The sequence below is a fragment of the Bos grunniens genome, chromosome 20, assembly GCF_055505025.1.
Source record: "Bos grunniens cultivar Pamir isolate PY7600 chromosome 20, Bosgru_T2T1.0, whole genome shotgun sequence".
NCBI classification, from domain to species: Eukaryota; Metazoa; Chordata; class Mammalia; order Artiodactyla; family Bovidae; genus Bos; species Bos grunniens.
This window is the reverse complement of record NC_141184.1, coordinates 60335090-60360534: the sequence shown is the minus strand read 5'-3', so window position 1 is coordinate 60360534 and position 25445 is coordinate 60335090. Positions and strand designations below refer to the sequence as shown.

General features: G+C 40.2%; 1 protein-coding gene and 1 long non-coding RNA gene across 2 annotated transcripts in view; one reads left to right on the top strand and one right to left on the bottom strand.

Annotated features, from left to right (window-relative positions):
• The window catches only part of PIK3R1 (phosphoinositide-3-kinase regulatory subunit 1), a 455332-nt gene that overhangs the window by 181473 nt on the left and 248414 nt on the right, over window positions 1–25445 (bottom strand). The gene's annotated exons all lie outside the window — the stretch shown is intronic.
• Window positions 3557–23501, top strand: LOC147350477 (uncharacterized). The gene is made up of 3 exons (XR_015148945.1): window positions 3557–3690; window positions 14702–14822; window positions 18857–23501. It is a non-coding gene; the product is annotated as an uncharacterized LOC147350477 (long non-coding RNA).

Below are 25445 nucleotides of genomic sequence, written 5' to 3'. Positions count from 1 at the left end.
GGCCACCCAAACTACCTTGGAAGAACACTCCCCGCAGAAACACGCTTGACCGCTACACTGTTGTCGGGTTCTGCCTGACCACCGAGTCAGCCATGAAGATCGAGGACAGCATCCCCATGGTCACTGGACGTGAGGCCAGCCGGCCCTGGTCAGACAGGCTGTGAGGAAGCCCTATGACCCCGACATGGCCAAGGTCAACATCCTGATCAGGCCTGATGGCGAGCAAAAGCCTGACGTTCCACTGGTGACTGTGACGCTTTGCATGCTGCCCACAAAATTGGGATCATCTAAAGGAGTCCAGCTGACTAATTCTACATATAAAATTTTCACCATAAAAAAAAGTAAGAAAGGCTGACTGTACCTCTAATTGAATGTCGCTAGTATTTTCAAAAATTTCACAAAACCATGCTGGGTGGGTTCCACAAAAATTCATCCTAGTTGACTTCAGGTGCCACCAAGCTTGTTTTGTTCCCTCACCTCTTGTCAATTCCCTATAGACTTTCTGTGCGACTGTTCCCAAATTCTCCATTCTCACATGCTCCATCCTATGCCCTCTCTTGATCTCGACTACCCACTAACAACTCAGAATCATTTGGGAAATGGTGCTCCAACTTCCTTTCTCTCCCCCATCTCTTCCCCTATTCCTTTGGTCTTGCTTTCCTAAAATAAGTTTTTTCCTTCTTTCCAAGGTGAACTTCTCTATCCACATTCTAATTTCTGTCCACTAGTATCTGCTCCATAGTCTCCCTCAACATAATGTTCAAATTGCTTTCCAATTATTTTTACCCTCAGAGTACTGGAATTCTCACACTAAATCAAGAAGAAGAAGAAAAAAAACCCAAACTATTAACCGAGGCCAAAAGTCCTAATAATGGGATAATACAATGGGTATTCTTTGGGACTTCCCTGGTGGCTCAGTGATAACGAAGGCACCTGCCAATGCAGGAGACTCAGGTTTGATTCCTGGGTTGGGAGGATCTCTTGGAGAAGAGAATGGTAACCCACTCCAGTATTCTTGCCTGGTAAATCCCGTGGACAGAGGAGCCTGGTGGGCTGCAGTCCATGTGGTTGCAAAAGACTCAGACACGACTCAACGACTAAACAACAGCAGCTCTTTTATCTGGCTTCTTTCATTCAGCACAATTATCTTGAGATTCATCAATGTTTTGCTACGTCATTTTCTCATCCGTTTTTACTGCTGAGTAGTATTCCAATATAAGGATGTACCACAATTTGTTTATCTGTTCACCTGTTGATGGACATTGGGATTTCTTTTGGAAGTGTTCTATCATAAAGAAACATTTTATACAAGCCTTTGTATGGACATGTACTATCGTTTTCCTTGGGTTAACATGTGTGTGAGGAACTGAGGATGGGTTAGTATGGTAGGTGCATATTTAGTTTTTTAAAGCAAATGACAAACTCTTTTCCAAAGTGGTATACCACTCTGAACATCTTAAACATCTTCAACATCCTTTTTTTGTGGGGAGGGGGGTAAAATTATGTGAATGAAAAATCTGTTGGGTTAAATACTGTGACTAGTATAAGATAAAGTTTCTAAAAAAAAATCATGTCTAGTCAGCTATGTCTTTGGTCAAGTCCTAGAAATATGATCCTCTGTGTCTGCTTTGCAGAACAACACACTTCGAGTATTCAACCACGTGAGCACATGTGCCAAACAGAAATGCATTCAGTGACCAGATAGCAGCTGTCCTGAGGGGATGGCTGATGAACCAGCAGGACTGCGGCAGCGCTGGAGGCTAAGCAGGGTGGCCTCATGCCAGGAGCCTAACTCTCTCATTCAGTTTAATGCTTTTGGCAGCATGTGCTACTTATGTCGTCCTTACTTTGACGAAGCTTCCCGTTTTCATTACCCCTGTGGGAAATCTATTTCAAATAAGCCGCTCATGGCATTGTGTATATACACACATATGTTCACATACAGAATTGCATATAGAAACCTAGACTTCTCTCGCTCCACTAAGACTGAAGGTCATAGTTGTGATTCCAACTGTGCTATGACCAGCTGAGCATCTTTTCACTTCTAACCTACTAAACTGAGTGGGACACTGGAGGCACTGACTTAACAAGCTTCCTGAACCGGGGCCAGGAGGGACAGGAGATCAGCATGGACTGGTGGGAGAAGCTGGATAAACTGCAGCCTGGAACTGTGGGAGAGATAGGGGCCACATTGTGGCCACTGGAGGTAAGGGTGGGACAGATCCTGAGGAAGTACAAAAGGTGTGAGGGCTGCAGACTGCACGTAGGAGGTGGTCTTCTGGGTATTGCTGACGGTTAGTTCAATAATTTGCTTCACTACCACTCATCCAAACTAAGGACAATACTAAATTGCCTTGTATCATAAATTCCTTTCCTTCTACTTAATGGCCTTCTTTCTCTTCTTTGCCCAGGCTCAGCATTTTCTCATTTCTCTCATTATATAATTGTTGTCCATGGCCCTGAATCTCCTCCAAACTGCTCCCCTTTCTGTATTGACCAAAATTCTGCCACGAATAGTATACACACACCAGCTCTATTCCTTGACCACTTTATCACAGAGGTGCATCTGGTCTCAGACAGCACCGTTTCCCACTTTCTGACTCCTCAAAAGATAAAGATTTCATTTGGTTCTCAGTTACCTGACCTCCTGACAGCTGGCATCACTACAGACCTACTCTTCTCTCTTGGAACTCACCCCTCACCCTCCATCACATCCCTTCCCTCCGGTTTTCTTCCTACTTTTCTCATTACTACTCCACACTCCTCTTCATGGCCAAGTTGACCTCTCCCAATACTCCCAGGTGGAGTTTGCCTGGATTCTCCCACTTCCTTTGTCCTTAGTTTATTCACAGCCCCAGGAGAAGTCATGTTTTCCCTGGATGGGCTACATAAATTTTGAGGTCTACTGCAAAATGAAAATTCAGGGTCCTTTTCTAAACAACGATTATACATTTCAAGATGGTTCAGGTAGAGTATGGGTTTAAGCATGGGCCTTTGGCAACTGTGTAAGTTGCACGTTCATGAAGCCGGTCCTGTGTTCAATCAACTCTAGAACTTCAGTGCACAGTGTTTCCCAGGTCTCTATTTCCAGCCCAGACCCCTCTCCTGAGCTCTAGGCTTAAACACTATTCTGTATGATGACCACTCCCTCTTTGACCACCAGTCTCCTCCAGGTAGATTTTGGTTTACTCCTGACAGTTTCACTCACCAGCTGTGTGATGTTGGGCAAGACACTCACTCTTTCTGAGCTGCAATGTCTCGGTGTAAAATCTGCAAGTCTATGTGGAAGCTTGTCCAAGTATCAAGGTGGTAAGTCAATCACAGATGTTGATAATATACCCTATCAGCAGCTATAAACTGTCAACATTCATAAAAGGTAAACAGTCCTGAAGCAGGAAGACTGGGTAGATGCTGCAACATTAGTGCTAGCTCTTCACCAGTTATTTGGAAATTGTGAACATTAGGACAGACAAGCAGTAGCCTTTGCAAATACCTTGGGAATAATTTTTTCCCCAAAGAGGCTATTTTTAAAAAGTATGCAATATTATATTTCAACAAAAGAAGAACTCAGAGTGAGTTCACCCAGCAAAGATCTAGTCATTTGAATTCCAGGCTTCCATCTCCTATAAGCAAAGAAAGTGGACTCACACAGCAAAACCGGACCGTTGGGCTGCAAACACCAACAAAGAGGTGAGTGGCGGGTGTTTTCCCCACTTTCTACTGGACATAAGCAAGATACTCTGTTGAAATCTAAAACTCGACATGCCCCACACAGAACCCAACCATTCTCTTCCTTCTCAAAGATGCTTCTTTTCCTCAATCCTGTATGTCAGTTAGTTACTGACTTTCAAGTCGCTGAAGCTAAAATCCCTGATCACTTTGTACTGTGCTCCCCCTCCTTCACCCCAGCAACTCCCCACCCGCTGCCCTCATGCACGTCCAGAAGCAAGACAGACAGTAAGTGCATCTAAAATCATAGAGATGATGATGATCAGATGTGACTGGATATAAACAGAAAACAACAATAGGCATCATAAAAAGAAGAGATAATTTACCATGTAAGATATTATTTACAGTATTGATTTCTTATTTATAGCCCCAATCATATTAATTCTATGATTGACTTCCTTTTTACTTTTATCATTATTTCTCAAGTAGAATTATCACCCAGACTATTTAAAATGGCCCATAAATCAACAAGAAAAAGCAGACATATGTGGAAAGAACATGAGCAGGCAAGCTACAGAAATAACACAGGTGATCCCCATTCTTCTCAGAAGAATCTCAGTCTAGTAATGATTAGAGAAATGCAGATTAAAATGATGAAGTAATTCCCACCCATCAGACTGGTTAAAGAAAAAGGATAACTCATTTTGATCAGGTGGTAGTATCTGAAGGCAAATAATGTTTAAAATGAATATACCTTTGACTCAGAAATTCTAGACGGTGATTATCCTTAAGAAATTCTTGCACATTTGCACCAAGAGGCATTCATAAAGATGTTTCACTGAAATACTTTATGTTGGTAGCAAAAAAAGGATGTAGGATAACCTAAATGTACAGCTAAATGTACAGCTGCTAGAAAAAATTAAGCAAATAATGTTGTATCTATACACGAATATCAAAGAACTGATGAAAAGAATGAAATGTATTTATAAATTCTAACTTGGAAAATGTCTACAGGGTAAGTGAAAAAAGTTGCCATTTCTTTAAAATGAAAACGAAGTAAAACTTAACTGTATCATACTTACAGAAGCCATATAGACAGCTTTGGAAGAGTCTGTATCTAACTGTTAAGTAACGTGGGGAGTGTCATGGGGAGGGGATGAAGGGGAGCTTGGCACTTTTTGCTCTATGTAATTCCATGTTTAAATTTATATAATGAGAATGAGTGGCCATATTAATTTTGTAACTTAAAAATATAATTTAATTATTAAATAAAACATGGCCGAGTCATTCATTATCTCACTGTCAGACCAAAACAACTGATTTTGTTTGTGTTTGTATAATCAAAGTGAAGTTTATAAACATCTAGCATAAACCCTGGGTGGAGGGGGGAGCCATACAAACAGATCCCGCAAGCCCCACACCCTGTGGATTTAATTCAATATATATGAGATGGTCCCAGGAATTTGTATTAAAACAAGCTCATGATTAGAGCAGGGAATTAACTGTATTTGGGTTTCTTTGCCCCTTGAATGGTTTTAAATTGCCAGTTCTCTATAAGGAGCATAGAGAATCAGACAGATTAACACAGGGTAGGAACAAGAGACTGTAATTTAGTAGCTAAATTTTCACAAATACTGCCCAACCACCTGTGTTTGTGAATGCAGGTGCTGACCTGTGTCTACCTGAAGTGGTTACTTATATGCAAATTCACACCTGCCAGATCTGTACCAACACAGAGCAGGCGAAAGAATGTATATTCTCTTCTGCTTCCTATTTCCAGAATTTGGGCTTCTGCTCCTAATTATGGTTGTATTTTTCTTGGTATTCTCCAAGGAGATTTCTCTCCTCTAGCCAATACAGATTCAAGAAAAAGAAACAAAACAACCAAAACACAGCCATCTGTGCTTTAGGTATTATAATATTTATACAATGTTACCATTGCAATTTGCCTGTTTTTTCTTCCTCAAGACTGAGAGACTCAGGACCAAGCTTATTGGCTCTGTATCTCCAGCAGCCAGCATCATTCCTGCAGACCCATATTAGGCACTCTGCTGTTTATATATATATATATTTTTTTTTTTCTACCATGAAATATTTTCTTTTTCACAATCCAATCTAGAAATGACAGTCTTTGAATGAAAATTTCCCCCAGTTTTTATCTCTCCTGTTTTTCACCATCTCTTTTGTTCTCTCGACCTGGATAAATGCAATGAAGGTGATTTATTAACGCCATTCTATAAAAATTCCCTGGTGGCTCAGATGGTAAAGCGCCTACCTACAATCCAGGGAGACCCGGATTCAATCCCTGGGTCGGGAAGATCTCCTGGAGAAGGAAATGGCAACCCACTCCAGTACTCTTGCCTGGAAAATCCCATGGACAGAGGAACCTGGTGGGCTACAATCCATGGGGTCGCAAAGAGTCAGACATGACTGAGCGACTTCACTTTATTTTTATAAAAATGTGGGCACTAAATCTCCCAAATCGTATTGATTTCTATTCTTTCAAGACATTTTACTTCCAATTCTTTTCACATTATTTATGTACGTATATCTGAACACATTTTATTTGAGTTATTTGTTAACCATTTGTTCAGGTGTCTATTCTCCTTCACTGGGCTGTCAGTTCCTTTACACCAGATTATGGACCTAGAGCCTGGCACAAAGAAAGTGGCCATGAGAATTTTATAGGGTTTAGGAGTTTTTCAAATAATTTTAATATCTACACTTGTTTATATGATATGGCAACATTTTTTTTCATTAAAAGAGATCATAATTTAAAGGAATACAGCACATTTTTGGGAAAAAAAGACTTAGTTGAATTTTTATACAAAGATGAGATCTCAAAGGAACCCTTAAAGTACTGAGTGCAATAGCTCCAATAGAATCCATATTTAAGAAATAAGTACCATATTCATTTACCGGGATTTTCACTCTTACTGATCATCTGTTTTTATGTTTGAAAAGGAAAGAAGGTGCACTAGGTACATTTTAGTTTGCCTGGCCAATCCTGAAATCATGATTGTAATAACAAAAATCTGGTCTCCTTGAGACAAGTTAATAAAAGGGACTCACGTTGGTGCTCTTGGTCTTTTGTGCTGTCCTTCACCTTCAGTAGTCTTCAGCCCTCTTCCCAGCCCTTTAACATTTGAAGACTGAGGGAGAGAGAGAAAATCGACTGTCCAAATATTGACCCACTTCACTGTGTCGGTGCCACCTGACTCTTAACCAACTGAAAGCTGATAATCCACCTTTCCCCGCCAGCGATGACCGCATAGTTGTGAGCTGAAGGCCAGTGATTAGGTCTAATGCAGCACTTGATTTCATGAAAAAAGCAATTCAGAGTCGCCTTTGGGGGTGACTTTTCCACCTAGGACTGCTGACTCATACTTCATTTTTTTTCTGATTCTCGGTTTTGAGGTACCAGACATGCTAAGCATAATGCAACATATTGTTATCTTTATTTATTAGTTTCTAACAGAATTAATTATCTTCAGCTGCTATCAAGCTCTTGATGGTTTACAGTCCCTCTCAAGCTTCTGCTCTCATCTGTCATCCAGGATTTCATCCATTTTTCATGCCAGGCAATAGTAATTTGCCTGAAATTCCACTTTAATGCTATGAAAATGATGGCTTCTATCTCTGAAATACCATTAGGACCTTCTCCCCATCAGAAAAACTATATTTCAGTTCTTTACTAGTTGTAACTTACTTCTGCAAAAAGGGATATATATATATATGTATATGTATATATATATATATAATTTTTATTATTATTTTGGTCATGTGAAGATTACATTTAGGTTGCAGTCTTTAAGGATATTAAAATGCATTTCAGGTTATCTATGTAAAGGGGGAAATGCCATCAGGATCTTGGCAAAGTCTAGAACTTACTGTAGCTTCTCTACTGCAACCACCAATGTTTATCACATACACTGAAAGCTTCAGTTGAAATTCAGGCCAAAACTTTCTATGGAGTCACAGCAAGCCTTCCTGTACCGTGAATGCCAAAGGGTAAGATACTCTTAGGTTCACTCAACCATGTGTCCAGAGAGAAGAGGGGCTCTGTGAAAAGTGCCATCATTTCCTTTAGAGCACCCACACGAGGGCTATCAAGTGTGCAAGGTGATGCCGTTGATCCCGCTGGATTTACCTGAGAACTTCAAAGACTGAGCCCAGCCCAGGAGAGACGTATGCAATCAGATTCTTGGGGAGTTACCCAGGGCTGTATTGCCAATGAATTCCCTGGGTGATTCCAGCCCAACTGAACAGGGAAGCACTAAATCAGGCAGTGGTTCCCCAACATCACCGTGGTTAGGAGTCACAGAGGGAGCTCATTTACGTGCAGACCCTGCAGCTCTGACCCCAGAGACGCAGATTTAATTGGGCGGCTTGGGTCCCAGAATTTGCATTTTTAATAAGCATTTCAGGTGAAACTGCTGCTGGTGGGCTAAAGAAACACGTTTTGAGATACACAGATGAGGTAGTTAACCAGAATCTAGCACAGAGAGTGAATTATTAAGTGGTCATCTGATGAATACCAGAAGGGTTTATTTCAGTTGCTGAGTGCAATATTCAAAATTACTGGAAGAATCATGTGAAAAGCCAGCTATCTTTCTGACTGGAATTTTAGTTTTAGCTTTCATTACTGAAGACAGAGCAACAATGTGGGTAAAAAAAGTATTAAAAGATAGCCATCTAGCAATTGTCACTTCAATATAAAAAAAAAAAAACCCAAGGAAAATGTGAGAGGTTCTTTTCCTTTTTTACCTCTTTCTCTCCTCTAATCAATGCATGATTACTATTTAAGTAAAGAAGTCAAATAAACAAAAAAAAAATAAAAGGATTTATCATCTTCCCGATATTTCTTATGTCCGCTGCTCCATGTAACCACTGTTAAGGTTATCTGGCTGTATCCAGATCTTCTAAAATGCAATCAGGACAAGTCAGTTTCCTTCAAGAATTCCCAGATGCTCTGGACCTAGGGTCCCAGGATCGAGTCCAGATTCCTGAGCATGACTGGGAAAGGGTTCCTGACCGGCTTCCTTCACACTGCCGCACCTGCCATCTCTGACCCTTGCTCAGTTCTAGGTCAAGTTGCCAAAAACTGATTCACTAGAAACAAACTTAACTAGAAAACCAAAATCTTAAAAATATCCAAATTATTAACATTCCCCCCAGATTTTTTTTTAAGTATAAATTTTGTGGCAGTTCATATTGGATGGACTTCCCTGGTGGTTCATTGAATGAGATTTTTAAACTAAACACTGCATGCTTTAGTTAACTGCTTTTCACGTCATTGTTTTCATTGAATTTAAATGAATTTTAAAAAGAATGAAAATGTTTCTATTTCACATTTATGACTAATCAATCCAGTCATTTAGAACATGGTGCAGAGTGTGGACAGAAGCAGCTGTTTATTGCACTTGGTGGGGGGGCTGTGGGGGGCAGACATGAGAGGATCAGGGGAGGAACATTCCAAACTCTTTGATAAAAATATTTAAGGATTTAAAAAAAAAGTTATGATTAGATAATTTTATGCATTTTATAGCAAATCATGTCGGTGGCAGGGCAGCAAGGGAATTTAGTAGCTGGTGTTTTTAGCATTTCAGCCTCTTAAGGGAACAAGCCCATTATAAGGGGATTCAGATGAGGGGGTTACTGAAAAGAATGATAAATTCCATTGGTAACACATAGGAGGAGATCAGGAAAAAAGTTAAAACAATTTAGAATCCTATATAAACACCATTTTCTATTAGTTTCCAGTTAGTCTAATCTCACTGAAGTAATTTTACTTCATTTCCAGGGACCAGCCAAAGCTTCTGTACTTTAGCTTCTTTGGATTTATGATCTGGGGGATGAGCATTGCTGGTGAATTTCAAGTTGCCTCAACCAAAACTAACTAAATGGTGAGACACATCCTTTAAGGCTGTCACAACCATTTATGGGAAATGGTTAGCTATAATATTTGGAGAAAGTTAATTGAACTTTTGACGAACTGAAAATTGGCAAATTGGTCACTCAGTACGTTGGTGATTACTGAGAACTGAGTTTTGGCAAATCCCCCAAATTACATTCTCTGTGTCACAGTCATATTGATCTTTTTTGGTAAAAACAAAACAAAACAAAACAAAAAACTATCTCATGCCTCTTTTCTGACCTCCACACAAAAATTTATCTCCCCTGAAGATTTCAGACTATAGGCCTCTTCCCCTGACACCCTAAATTGCCAAGGATCTAGCAATATCTCATCCCCCACCCTCTAGGCAAAGGACATTCACTTCTCCTCTTTATGGGATTGCAGTAATCTCAACTCTCCTGACTTGAAACAAGAAAATAACTTTTTTTTTTAAACCAAGAAGACATCCAGTAAATAGAAACAGCATGCATATCAAGCAGCAGAGGGTCCCAGCTGGTGGTGGTCTCAAATAGGCTGTCCATGTCTCCCAGAAGTCATCTGCTAGGCCTGGAGCTTTGGTGGTCTGCAGTCTGGCTCCCAGCACCTGCTTAGAAAGGCCTTCCTAGGCTGGGACTCTGGAGAAGGCAATGGCACCCCACTCCAGTACTCTTGCCTGGAAAATCCCATGGATGGAGGAGCCTGGTGGGCTGCAGTCCATGGGGTCGAGAAGAGTCAGACACGACTGAGCGACTTCCCTTTCACTTCTCACTTTCAAGCTTTGAAGAAGGAAATGGCAACCCACTCCAGTGTTCTTGCCTGGAGAATCCTAGGGACGGGGGAGCCTGGTGGGCTGCCGTCTATGGGGTCCCACAGAGTCAGACATGACTGAAGCAACTTAGCAGCAGCAGCAGACTGGGTCTCTGATGCTGCTGTGCCATACCTGGAGCCTTATTCCCTAGCCCCCAGAGCTGCCTGTGCATTTCATTGGCAGATAGTCTTAGTTTTCTCCCACATGATACAAATCTTCTTCCAGTGGCCAGTCAGCAGACCTGGAGGGGAAGTCAGCTAGTGGTCTGAACACAGACAGCTGATTTGCTGAGATCCTGTGGTACCAGTGGTGCCCTGATGAGCCCCACAGGCCTGCCAGTATGATTAGAGTGTCGAGGCTCAAGTAACAGATACTCGAGTCACTTCAAACTTTGGTCACTGTCTTTATTTTTTTTTTTTTAATTTTATTTTATTTTTAAACTTTACATAATTGTATTAGTTTTGCTAAATATCAAAATGAATCCGCCACAGGCATACATGTGTTCCCCATCCTGAACCCTCCTCCCTCCTCCCTCCCCACACCATCCCTCTGGGTCGTCCCAGTGCACCAGCCCCAAGCATCCAGTATCGCGCATCGAACCTGGACTGGCAACTCGTTTCTTACATGATATTCTACATGTTTCAATGTCACTCTCCCAAATCTTCCCACCCTCTCCCTCTCCCACAGAGTCCATAAGACTGTTCTATACATCAGTGTCTCTTTTGCTGTCTCGTACACCAGGTTATTGTTACCATCTTTCTAAATTCCATATATATGCGTTAGTATACTGTATTTATGTTTTTCCTTCTGGCTTACTTCACTCTGTATAATGGGCTCCAGTTTCATCCATCTCATTAGAACTGATTCAAATGTATTCTTTTTAATGGCTGAGTAATACTCCATTGTGTATATGTACCACTGCTTTCTTATCCATTCATCTGCTGATGGACATCTAGGTTGCTTCCATGTCCTGGCTATTATACACAGTGCTGCGATGAACATTGGGGTACACGTGTCTCTTTCCCTTCTGGTTTCCTCAGTGTGTATGCCCAGCAGTGGGATTGCTGGATCATAAGGCAGTTCTATTTCCAGTTTTTTAAGGAATCTCCACACTGTTCTCCATAGTGGCTGTACTAGTTTGCATTCCCACCAACAGTGTAAGAGGGTTCCCTTTTCTCCACACCCTCTCCAGCATTTATTATTTGTAGACTTTTGGATCGCAGCCATTCTGACTGGTGTGAAATGGTACCTCATAGTGGTTTTGATTTGCATTTCTCTGATAATGAGTGATGTTGAGCATCTTTTCATGTGTTTGTTAGCCATCTGTATGTCTTCTTTGGAGAAATGTGTATTTAGTTCTTTGGCCCATTTTTTGATTGGGTCATTTATTTTTCTGGAGTTGAGCTGTAGGAGTTGCTTGTATATTTTTGAGATTAGTTGTTTGTCAGTTGCTTCATTTGCTATTATTTTCTCCCATTCTGAATGCTGTCTTTTCACCTTGCTAATAGTTTCCTTTGATGTGCAGAAGCTTTTAAGGTTAATTAGGTCCCATTTGTTTATTTTTGCTTTTGTTTCCAATATTCTGGGAGGTGGGTCATAGAGGATCCTGCTGTGATGGATGTCAGAGAGTGTTTTGCCTATGTTCTCCTCTAGGAGTTTTATAGTTTCTGGTCTTACATTTAGATCTTTAATCCATTTTGAATTTATTTTTGTGTATGGTGTTAGAAAGTGGTCTAGTTTCATTCTTTTACAAGTGGTTGACCAGATTTCCCAGCACCACTTGTTAAAGAGATTGTCTTTAATCCATTGTATATTCTTGCCTCCTTTGTCAAAGATAAGGTGTCCATATGTGCGTGGATTTATCTCTGGGCTTTCTATTTTATTCCATTGATCTATATTTCTGTCTTTGTGCCAGTACCATACTGTCTTGATAACTGTGGCTTTGTAGTAGAGCCTGAAGTCAGGTAGGTGGATTCCTCCAGTTCCATTCTTCTTTCTCAAGATCGCTTTGGTTATTCGAGGTTTTTTGTTTTTCCATACAAATTGTGAAATTATTTGTTCTAGCTCTGTGAAGAATACTGTTGGTAGCTTGATAGGGATTGCGTTGAATCTATAAATTGCTTTGGGTAGTATATTCATTTTCACTATATTGATTCTTCCAATCCATGAACATGGTATATTTCTCCATCTATTAGTGTCCTCTTTGATTTCTTTCACCAGTGTTTTATAGTTTTCTATATATAGGTCTTTAGTTTCTTTAGGTAGATATATTCCTAAGTATTTTATTCTTTCCGTTGCAATGGTGAATGGAATTGTTTCCTTAATTTCTCTCTCTGTTTTCTCATTATTAGTGTATAGGAACGCAAGGGATTTCTGTGTGTTGATTTTATATCCTGCAACTTTACTATAGTCATTGATTATTTCTAGTAATTTTCTGGTGGAATCTTTAGGGTTTTCTATGTAGAGGATCATGTCATCTGCAAATAGTGAGAGTTTTACTTCTTCTTTTCCAATTTGGATTCCTTTTATTTCTTTTTCTGCTCTGATTGCTGTGGCCAAAACTTCCAAACTATGTTGAATAGTAATGGTGAAAGTGGGCACCCTTGTCTTGTTCCTGACTTTAGAGGAAATGCTTTCAATTTTTCACCATTGAGGATAATGTTTGCTGTGGGTTTGTCATATATAGCTTTTATTATGTTGAGGTATGTTCCTTCTATTCCTGCTTTCTGGAGAGTTTTTATCATAAATGGATGTTGAATTTTGTCAAAGGCTTTCTCTGCATCTATTGAGATAATCATATGGTTTTTATTTTTCAATTTGTTAATGTGGTGTATTACATTGATTGATTTGCGGATATTGGAGAATCCTTGCATCCCTGGGATAAAGCCCACTTGATCATGGTGTATGATCTTTTTAATGTGTTGTTGGATTCTGATTGCTAGAATTTTGTTAAGGATTTTTGCATCTATGTTCATCAGTGATATTGGCCTGTAGTTTTCTTTTTTTGTGGGATCTTTGTCAGGTTTTGGTATTAGGGTGATGGTGGCCTCATAGAATGAGTTTGGAAGTTTACCTTCCTCTGCAATTTTTTGGAAGAGTTTGAGCAGGATAGGTGTCAGCTCTTCTCTAAATTTTTGGTAGAATTCAGCTGTGAAGCCGTCTGGACCGGGGCTTTTGTTTGCTGGAAGATTTTTGATTACAGTTTCAATTTCCATGCTTGTGATGGGTCTGTTAAGATTTTCTATTTCTTCCTGGTCGAGTTTTGGAAAGTTGTACTTTTCTAAGAATTTGTCCATTTCTTCCACGTTGTCCATTTTATTGGCATATAATTGTTGATAGTAGTCTCTTATGATCCTTTGTATTTCTGTGTTGTCTGTTGTGATCTCTCCATTTTTGTTTCTAATTTTGTTGATTTGATTTTTCTCCCTTTGTTTTTTGATGAGTCTGGCTAATGGTTTGTCAATTTTATTTATCCTTTCAAGGAACCAGCTTTTGGTTTTGTTGATTTTTGCTATGGTCTCTTTTGTTTCTTTTGCATTTATTTCTGCTCTAATTTTTAAGATTTCTTTCCTTCTACTAACCCTGGGGTTCTTCATTTCTTCCTTTTCTAGTTGCTTTAGGTGTAGAGTTAGGTTATTTATTTGACTTTTTTCTTGTTTCTTGAGGTTGGTCACTGTCTTTAAATGTAATTTGTGATGCTCTTGCATCACAAACTATTAGGACTTAAATTTTTAATATTAATACAAACTACTGCAGAGGGCATAGAGTTTCATCTTAAAGGAGAAAAGATTCATATATATGAAAGAAATTGGTCATATATATGAACATATATATATATAGTGATAAATGTAAAATTGTTTATTGAATTTTGGGTCTCCATAGACTATAAGCTCCTAAGTTACATCTATATCTAGGGCTGAGGAGAGTAGCTGATATCCAGTAGATGCTCAATAAGTATTCAGTGAATAAATGAATATATTTATCCCCATACCACCTCAAAATTCACTATAAAATTCAATGTAAGTTCAATTGATGTCATAGAGAACCACTTTAACAGTCACAATGATATTGTGTGTGAGACGCTGGATGTTATCAGATGAAAGTTATCAAATGCATACACTGTCAATAGATTATAGAAATTGCTATAAATTTAACTACATATGAGGCGTGTATTAAAATGTAGGCCGATGTATGAGATGACACTACTAATGTGTTAGTGGTGTCATTTGAAATGCTTTACTTTTACTTCTCTAATGGCTTAGTCTTAAAATATGGCTTAAGATATTTAAAAATCAAGTCCTAATAATTTTACTCTTATCATTTTAAAGGAAATCAGTCCTGAGTATTCATTGGAAGGACTGATGCTGAAGCTGAAACTCCAATCCTTTGGCCACCTGATGTGAAGAACTGACTCATTTGAAAAGACCCTGATGCTGGGAAAGATTGAAGGTAGGAAGAGAAGGGGATGACAGAGGATGAGATGGTTGGATGGCATCACTGACTCAATGGACATGAGTTTGTATAAACTCCAGGAGTTGGTGATGGACAGGGAGGCCTGGCGTGCTGCAGTCCGTGAGGTCACAAAGAGTCAGACACGACTGAGTGACTGAGCTGAACTGTACACAGATCCTAAAGTATCACCTGAAGCTCAATAAGTATTTGTTGAAACCATAATATAACCTTGACTGTTAAGGCAAATTGAGCACAGCCTGAAGGTGTAAGCATTGGGCTCTTTGATGGGAAGAAGAAATATTCTTTTCCATGTGCTTGGCCATCAAGAATCCAGACAGACATCTTTACACTTTCTCTCCTGCATTATTTTTCTGTTGCTGTGTAATAAATAATAACAAGTTTAGCAGCTTAAAATAATATACCCATTCATTCACTCAGTTTTGTAGGTCAGCATTCCTCCACAGCATGACTGGGTCCTCTGCTCAGGGTATCACAAGGCTGAATTCAACTTATTTTCTGGACTGAGTTCTCACCCAGAGATCCAGGAAAACTTTGTTTCCAAGCCCATTCTTGTCATTGGCAGAATTCAGTTTCTTGCAGTTGTAGCACTCAGGTCACCACAGTTTTTCTTATGGTCAGCTGAGGGCTGTTTTCAGCTTCTTGAGGCCACCCACCTTCCCTGCCACATGGCCCCCTCCATCTACAGTGGCATGTTGAATCCTTCTGGCCCACTTCAAATTTCTCTCTGGTCTATAAACACAGATTTAAAGGGATTAGTGATAAGGTCAGGCCCACCTGCATAATCTGCCTCTCTTAAGGTCAACTGATTTAGGAACTTAATCACACCTGCAAAATCCCTTTGGCCATATTAATGTTAACATAATCATGGTGTTATATTATAGTATATTCAGATTCTGCCCACACTCAAGAGGAAGAAAGTATACAAGGGCAAATGTCATAGGGGATCATTTTAGAATTTTGTCTATGCCATTTTCTTTATTCCAGGGCTTTGGTTTGAGCTCAGGAATTGTGTGCACGTGCATGCGTGCGTGTGTGTGTGTGTGTGTGTGTGTGTGTGTGTGTGTGTGTAAGATAGAGAGCATGTGTGGTGTGTGAGAGGTTGGATTATTCTGAACTCTGACTGAGGTCTGTTGTCCTGGTCCACGATACAGGTATTTTCTGTAACAGCATCATTTTAAAATATGAATATACTTTGTTCTGCACTCTTGGACAGCTTCTCTTCTTTATCTATGACCCTTCTTTCCTATTTTGACATACTCAGTAGCCTGCAAGATTTTCACTTTCCCCTTGGATGTTGCTTTCATATAGGAAGACATGTCACCTGCTTCTTCCGGTGGAAATAGCTGGGACTCATGATTGGAGGCCCAGGTACATGACACAGGAGGTAATCACCAGGAGGCTGAGGTACCTAGAGGGCTTTCCTATAGTTTCCATGGAGTTAAAAGTGATTACTCAAGATCTGCACAAGGGTTTTGATTGCAAGTGTTTTCCCTGATATCATTTATTCCTATCAGCACATTTGGGAGCAGTAACTGCCATTAGAGAAAGTAGTGGAAGAAGAGCCATCTGGAGGTGTGGAGTGACGGTTATCTAGGAAGAGACTTCAGTCCTGTTAATCTTGGGTGGTGGACAGTGTGTTGGCGGTGTGGTTGAGAATTTCAAAACAGTGAAGCAGAGACCCTGTTCTAACCCAGGGATACTTTACCTGAGGTCCATGGACCTCCGCAGGTCACAGGTGAGCTTCAAGGAGGGCCAGGAGCTTTTGAAATGGAATATTAACTATGAGTTGGTATGTTCGTGTTTCTATTGAGGGGCTAATAATATCATATCATTAGATCTACTTAGGAATATGGTTCACTAAAATTATTAAAAACTACCAAGCTATTCAAAAACCATCTTTTCACGACCGGGAAATTGATGCCCATGAGGGTGAAATGATTTCCCTAAAATCACAGAACTAATTTTTTGTTGTATAGCAGAGATTAGACTCCTGGAGCCCACATGAAACCACAAACACTGTTACTGCACTTTTCCCTGAGAGAGATCTTTAAGGCCAAACATGTGTGACAGTTAGTTCATAAATTAACTAAACCAACGTTACCATGTGCCTTTGAAAGAGGTTCTTTAGATACATGGTGTCCTTCAAAAGAAAGTGAGCTAAAAATGGGGAAATTGTATACTGTGTTGGATCGTCTTACCTTGTACATATTAAAAAATTTTAAAAATTTTACAATGGCAAATTTTAAAAATAGCTGTTGAATAAATGAGTGTCCTGCTCACGAAATGCCCTATTCATGAAACAAAAGTATACAGGGAGGCTGCTTGTTGACTAGTACCGTGTTATTTACTCCTGGAATTGCTATAAACATTACTCGGCAGGGGGCGGGAAATCCAAGTTTTTATGCAAGTTAAAGGCAGGAGAAGCAACCCAGGGAATGATAATAAAATATATTAATAACAATGACAAAAATATTGGATTGATTACAATGTACCAGGCACAAGGCCCATTTCCAATAAATTGGAATGAAACATTGGAATAAGCAAGTTTTAAAGAATTGAGTAATAAAAATATTAATTATCTTCAAGGCAACTTTGATACCCCCCTTCCAAAAAACACATATGTATTCATATTTAGTAATTACTTTAGCATTAGCTGTACATTTTTCTTTTGTTGATAGTTTTCCTTTGAAAACTCAGTTAATTCCTACTGAATTAACAGGAAAAATATTTTTACCTAAGTCTGTTAATGTAAAAAACAACCACATGGGTAAAACCTTACAAACATCAGGAAAGTCAAAAGTAATAACTTGAGCTCAAAGGCAGTAGAAGTGGGGTCTTCTTAAAGCTGAACTAAGTGTCTGCTCTTAGGTTGCTGCAAGAAATTTAGGTTCTCCACCAAAATGTCATGTGGATTTCTATTTGTTCTTAGCACTTACACAACAAATAAGCAATTAATCCTTTTGAAAGTTTAATTAGACAGCTCTCAGGGCAACGGAATTTGTGTCCTGGAAAAGGATTTTGACATGCTGATGACAGAGGGAATCTAACATGACCTAACTGTTTGGCGTGGCTTGATACTTGTGTCCCAGGAACAGGCACCAGCAGCGGGGCCAGTGTGTTCCAGCCGATTCATAATTCAAAAGCATCACAAGGAAAAGTTGGGTGAGCCAGCTGTTCTAGTGAATTTATACAATACCACCACTGGGAGACCTGGTGTCCCCCACTGCTGTGGGAAGCTTAAAATACCAGCAACAGCTGCCTGAATGTTCCCCACGTGTTGTGAAAATAGATGTAGAAAATGGCCCTGATTTACTGGGGGAGATAGGGATGTCAAATCAAGCCTGCCTATCACGTAGAGAGAGAAGGTCACTGTCTGGGAAGTGAATGGCCTTGGGTTTTGTCTGGCCTCTGCTTTAACAAAGCGTGTTCTTGGGCAAGGACTCTGTCCCCATCTCCTCACTCTCAAAAATTAAGGGGTTGGGCAGCATCAGTGCTTTCAGAGAAGTTAGAGGGAATGAGAAATTTCCTTATTACTGTGCTCTGCCCCAAGTCATCAGTACCTCTGAAAGAGATGAAGGTAATTTAAACGAAACACAGTAAATCGTTAAGTAAGCTTCAGGGCCTAATGGCTTCTTTGTGTCTTCATTTTCCTTTAGCAGACTCCTGTGTACGTGAAAAAATATTAAATGAAATCTATATGTGTTGTTCTGTCTGCTACTCTGTCTTACGCCAGTTTAATGTTTTGACTCAAATCTAAGAAGGTAGAAAGAAGCTTTCCTTTCCTACAGCTTCTTTTCCCTGAGGTCCTGTAAGCCCAACCCCCCCCCATGTGCTTTCTGGATTTTATGCTGTCCTCTGGATTGAACAGTGTCCCCTCCAAAGTCATGTCCACCTAGAATCCCAGAATGTGACCTTATTTGGAAATAAGGGCTTTGCAGATATGAGTTAAGGCAAGATTATACTAGATTAGAGTGAACCCTAAAGACAATGACTGTTGTCTTTATAAACAGAGAAGGGGATGTACAGAGACACAGCTGCACAGAGAAGAAGCTGGTGTGAAGATGGAGGCAGAGACTGGAGTTAGTGGCTACAGAACAAGGGGCATCAAGGATTGCCAGCAACCACCAGAAGCTGGAGGAGGTGAGAAAGGATTCTTCCTCACAGCCATTCAAAAGAGCATGTCCCTGCCAACACCTTGATTTGGGACCTCTAGCCTCCAGAACACTGAGAAAATACACTTCTGTTATTTCAAGCCACGTCATTCATGGGGCTCTGCTATGATAGCCCTAGGAAACATACAGATTTTGGTACCAGGAATAATTCCTTTAGAATTTCATGTCTGTTATTACCATCCCTTGCAGCTTCCATTTATCCTTTTTGAGCTCTTGCATTTCTGTTTTCATTTGTGCTTAACTTATTCTGATCTAAACAAAATTTAACATTCTCAATCTTGGTTTGCTTTGATGGTCCTTTGATTAAATTATCTCTCACCAGTCAACAACTTGTTTTCTTTTAAATACTACATACTTAAATATAGTCCCCCATAACTATCACCTCTCTTACCAGTTTTTAACTCTTGTGGCTGGTTGTTCCAGGCCTTTGTTAATTTGGTTTCTCTCAACTTATCAGACCCCTTCACATGTCTGCTCCACTCTCACCGGACGTTTCTACCTTGAAGTCTTTGTTCATGTTGTTTTATTTCTCAAACATCTGGAAGCCCCTGGCAGCTCCTTTTTTTCCTCTTCTCCCTGTCTCTCTCAATCCTATTTAGCTTTCAAGACCAAATTCAAGGGCTGTCTCCTCTGCACAGATTTTTCCATCTTCTCCTGAATACACTTGTTAATTTTCTGAACTCCTTTTATAATTTTAGTCACCACCAACTTATGTATACTGTTGCTCATTCATGATTTTGTGACTTCTTTTAGCCTAATTTGATTTCAAGCAGTTTAATATCAGAGACTATGCCTGTATATCTTTATGCCTTTATATCCCCTCACAGAGGGTGGAGCAAAAAATAAAGATCATGGCGTCTGGTCCCATTACTTCATGGAAAATAGATGGAGAAACAATGGAAACAGTGGCAGACTTTATTTTCTTGGGCTCCAAAATCTTTGCAGATGGTGACTTCAGCCATGAAATTAAAAGATGTCTGCTCCTTGGAAGAAAAGCTATGACCAACCTAGACAGCATATTAAAAAGCAGAGACATTACTTTGCCTACAAAGGTCTGTCTAGTCAAGGCTATGGTTTTTCTAGTAGTCATGTATGGATGTGAGAGTTGGACTATAAAGAAAGCTGACTGCTGAAGAATTGACGCTTTTGAACTGTGGTGCTGGAGAGGACTCTTGAGAGTCCCTTGGACTACAAGGAGATCCAACCAGTTCATCCTAAAGGAAATCAGTCCTGAATATTCTTCGGAAGGACTGATGCTGAAGCTGAAACTCAATACTCTGGCCACCTGATGTGAAGAACTCTCTCTTTCTCTTTAGTTGCTAAGTCGTGTCCAACTCTTGTGACCCCATGGACTATAGCCTGCCAGGCTCCTCTTTCATGAGATTCTCCAGGCAAGGATACTGGAGTGGGTTGCCATTTCCTTCTCCATTGGAAAAGACCCTGATGCTGGGAAAGATTGAAGGCAGGAGGAGAAGGGGATAACAGAGGATGAGATGGTTGGATGGCATTACCGACTCAATGGACATGAGTTTGAGCAAGCTCTGGGAGTTGGTGAAGGACAGGGATGCCTGGTATGCTGCAGTCCATGGGGTCGCAAAGAGTCAGACACAACTGAGTGACTGAACTGAACTGATAGAGTGTTGAATGATGAGCATACATTACAGATTTAGAGAAATTCACATCCATGAGTTTCAGGGCAGTCATGAGATTTTCAGCAAACATAGCCAGTGATTTCTGTAATGAGAGAATGTGCTTGATCTACTAAAATTCTCCAAGGGGGTCAAAAGCATGCGGACATAATTTCTTTAACCTTTTGAAAAATCTTGACAAAGTTCCACACTAGAGGTTATTTAAAAATAAAAATGAGTCATGATGAGAGTGTGGGGAATGTTTTGTCATGGCTAGGGAACTGGCTTAGGGAGCGGAAACAGCCAGAACCAACAAACTCTTCTAGTAACGAATTCCATATGTTTACAACCTCCTGTCCAAAGAGAATGGACCCTTCTCTGAATGGGGGGTTGGTATGGAAGGGGGCCCAAAATGGGGCATGGCTAGTTTTCTTCAGCATATATTGGAAGAGAGAGTTTACAGTGACATTTTTCTCAGAAGCACAATGCCAAGTCCAAAGAGGGAAAACTCTAGAAGATCTTGATAGGATACATGGTATCAAGGAAATGACTGATGAGTCTGAATGCTGGCAATGATCTAAGGGAATATGTTAGAGAAAAAGCAGCACAAGCTAGGAGGTGATGAGTTCTGAGCTACCTGTTAGCACCAAGCAAGGAACGAAGACACTGGTTTCTCTAACAGGCTGATAGTTTGGCACCTCTTCAGATATTGCCATTAAAATATTTGATCAACATTTACTTAGAAGAAAGTCCAAGTGCTGCCCTGGGGGAAGAGCTGAGAAGGTGACAGCTCTCAATCTCTTTTTCTGTTGTCCTGAGAAATTCAGTTCCTCTCCAAAGCTGCATGTTCACATCAGCAAAACCAAACAAGAACTCTGCGTTTGACCTTCTCTCCCTGGTGGCTCAGACAATAATCTGCCTACAGTGCAGACAACCCAGGTTGAATCCCTGGGTTGGGAAGATCCCCTGCAGAAGGGAATGGCCACCCACTTCAGTATTCTTGCCTGGAGAATTCCATGGACAGAGGAGCCTGGTGGGGCTACAGTCCATGGAGTCACAAAGAGTCAGAATCCACTGAGCACTAACGTTCTCACTTTCACCATCTCTAAGACTGTCTACTACTCACTACTCTAACGTAACTCTTGGGCTTGCACCTCCTCACTCACAGATATGTTGGTCTTCCAAATGCACTCCTATTTGGTAAGAAGGCAACTTTACTATACAAACAGTTCCCTTGTTGCTTAAAATTAATCTTAGGAGGAAAGCAGACTGTACACCAATCTGAAAGAAAAGATGGTCAGAAATGGATGGTGATGGTCAGAAAGAAAGGACTGTTTTGGAGGAATGTGATTTTCACCTTAAGAAAAAATTGGTATCTAGACTGCTAACAAAGGTGCTGGGTGCCTGAGTCTACTAGACTCTATGCAGCGTTGCCAGGGCCTGGCAACACATGGATGGGCAGCAGTGGGGCTGGGTGATACAGCTTTTGCAGTTGTATATTTTACAGCTGCATCTTTCAAGTGTAGAAACTTATGTAACAAGGAATCACAGCAAATGTGAACATTTTAACCTGCAGTCTTTCATCTTCCTATAACACAGAATTTAAACAGAAAACAAGTAGGCGTGAAGCTAGTCTTATTTTAGGTGTAAGACCATCTGCTGGTAAAGCCGAGATTAGAACAGTTCACAGGAAAATCATGATTTCGAATTAAACAGACAACAGTGACTCTTCTAGCAACCTGAGTCCATAAAGCATAAGTCATGCTAAACTGAGCACTTTTTCCTTTTCTTTCTCTCTTTTTAGTTTAAAGAAGTTATGTACAACCATGATAGACAAGAACAACAACAAAAAAGGCAATTTAACAACAACATAATAGTTAGTATAGATAAAAGAAGTGAAGAACAACAAGAGGCCAAATCTATGGCAGTGAGCACAGAAAAGGACCCTGCCTGGGCCCTTGTGATGAGGGAGTTGAGTCAGGGATTCAGGGAAAAGGGGGAACAGAGCAAGAAACAGATCCTGTGTAATGACTTGACTTTCAGGATGGCATCAGAAAGGACTTTCTTTTCTGTCAAGGGCCATGAACAGGTATTGTAGGAAGGGACAAAACATCAGAAAGAGTAATTAATCTTTCCAGTTGAAAGGGATTACATTCGGAGTCTGCGAACTCCTGAAAGTAAGAGCTATAGAGTGACTTTGGTACAAGGACAGTCTACATTCAGAGTAACTGCAGTGTGATGGTCAATGTGGGTGCACCCTATTGGACAAGGCTCTGCCCCAGCCTTCATGGAACTTCCCATGGAACTCCACTGGAAGAGAGGCATTCATAGGCAGAGGTGCCCTGGAAGCTATTCTTCTCAGCATTCTCCCCTCTCCCCTGTCTTTGGTCAGTCTTCAGGTACAGCTCAAGTCACACTGCCTTATGACTGGCTGTTGCCTTGTGGGCTTCATGAAATTAGGGATTACATTTTGCTTAGTACATATTCATTGGATAGTTAATTAGGTAATTGAATGAGGGGCTTTCCTGGTGGTCCAGTGGTTGGGCCAATGCAGGGGATATGGGTTCAATCCCTGATCCGGGAAGATCCCACCTGCTGCTGAGCAACTAAACCCTTGCCCACGACTACTGAGCCCACCCTGCAATGAGAAGCCTGTGCACTTCAACTAGAGAGTGGCTCCCACTTGCCACAACCAAAGAAATCCTACTCACAGCAATGGAGATCCAGTGCAGTCAAAATAAAATTTAACAAATATACAGTCACTGCAAGTAAATAATTGAATGAAAGTGCTTGCCCAAGAGGATTTTAGATACTTTACAGAAATACTTAAGAGTGACAGTGTAAAACTAAATAAATGCAGAAACAAAGAAGTGGCAAAATTGGGACAAAGGGAAATAGGTTAGCAAAAGTCAGGGATATTAAGGAATAATTAGAAACTCAAACTGGATTTTAAAAAGTGGATGGAGGCTTTCTAGGCAGAGAAGAAAGGTTGAAAGTATTCTAGGCTGACAGTTCTGGTATGTGGTGTGTTTGGAGAACCATGATTCTAGAACTTGGAGCAGGAGTGGGTGATAAGTGGAAGGGGTTGATGGTCTAGAGATGCAGGTGGGAGCTCTGTCACGGAGGGCTCTATGGAATATGCTGTGGGGTAGGATTTTATCCTGAAGAAACTGGGAGCCCCAGAGAATCATGGTTGGATCTGTGTTTCAGAACAGGGTACAGGAGAGATTAGAGCACAGATTGTGGAGTCTGGTCGGATCCTTTTAAAAATCTCAGCTCTCCTCAAAATCTCACCATTTTCCCTATGAAATGCAGGAAGTAACCTTGCCTCTTATCTTCCTATTTCAAAGAGAAAAACAAGAAGCATATCACAATAATACCCACCTCCATCACTCCTAGTCAATGGAAGAGGTAGTTCTTTTCCTGATAAGAGCTCATAATATTGCTTAACCATGTGGCTTCACCCCTTTTGTAACTTTTGCTCCTTCTCTACCCTGACTTCTTTTCCTTAGCCAATAAAATGTGTCCTTTCTCAGATCCTAGATTCCTCTGTAGTCATTTCTCTATCCCCCCTTTCTTCAACAGTTAAGTTGCTACAGCTTCTCCACATTCATAGTCTGCATTTCTTCTCTTCTAACTCACTTGTCAATTTATTTCAATCTGCATTTGATCCAAATTTCTCTTGCCATGTTTCCAGTGGTCTTCCACTAGCTAAGTTGAAAGAATACTTCCATTCTCACCCTCTTCGACACCAGCATGGCATTTGAACCAGCCGGCTGCTCCCTTCTTGAAACTCTTCTTTCATTTTCTTTTTCCTTCCATGTAGAAGATTTTATTATTATATTCTCTGGCTTTTTGTGAGCTTGGAATCCTATGCTTAAATGTACTACAAAATATGCTAAGAAATGTTTTAGGGTAGAAACAGTATGACTTCAGATTAAAATCTTATCTGTACTAAGAAATTACAAATACGGAAGTAAATAGAAATGACATTATTTCCTTAGTTTGAAATGCTTCAAAAGATAACTTACTGTCTGATGCAAAAATAGTAATAAGGTAATATGGGTTTTATGTAGTATTTAGAATTACAATGTATGATAATAGTAACAAATATGAAAGCAAAAGCAATGTGTTTCTAAATTTACTATATGTGAAGTGGAATAACGGATGAATATGTATGTCTCTATACATTAAGTTTATATACCATGTATAATATTACATATCTATTCATGACACTAAAATCTACTAGAATGGTCTCTAAACTTATTTCAATATCTTGATAAAACTGGAAGAAAAAAAATCCTTTGCTTGTCTCTTAAATGTACAAGTTTCCCAGAAATACTTATTCGGGCCTCAGAAAAGAGATTACAGGGACATATTTGGGCATCATTAGTACACGGATCTACATGAAGTCACCATCTGTCTGTGTTATTTGCTCAGTCATGTCTGACTCTTTTCGACCCTATCGACTGTAGTTCACCAGGCTCCTCTGACCTTGGAATTTTCCAGGCAAAAATAATGGAGTGGGTTGCCATTTCCTCCTCCAGCGGATCTTCCTGACCCAGGGATTGAACCAGGTCTCCTGCACTATAGGCAGATTCTTTACCATCTGAGCCACCAGGGAAGCCCTGAGCCACCATGGATCTATATGAAGTCAACATAGAGATCATATATAGTAAGGAAAGAACATGAATAATGACAAATCTTAAGGAATATCAATATTTATGATGTTGGGAAAAGAAACCAGGGAAGACAAAGACAATGCAATCTAGAGAGTACATAGTGATGCATTGGAAAAG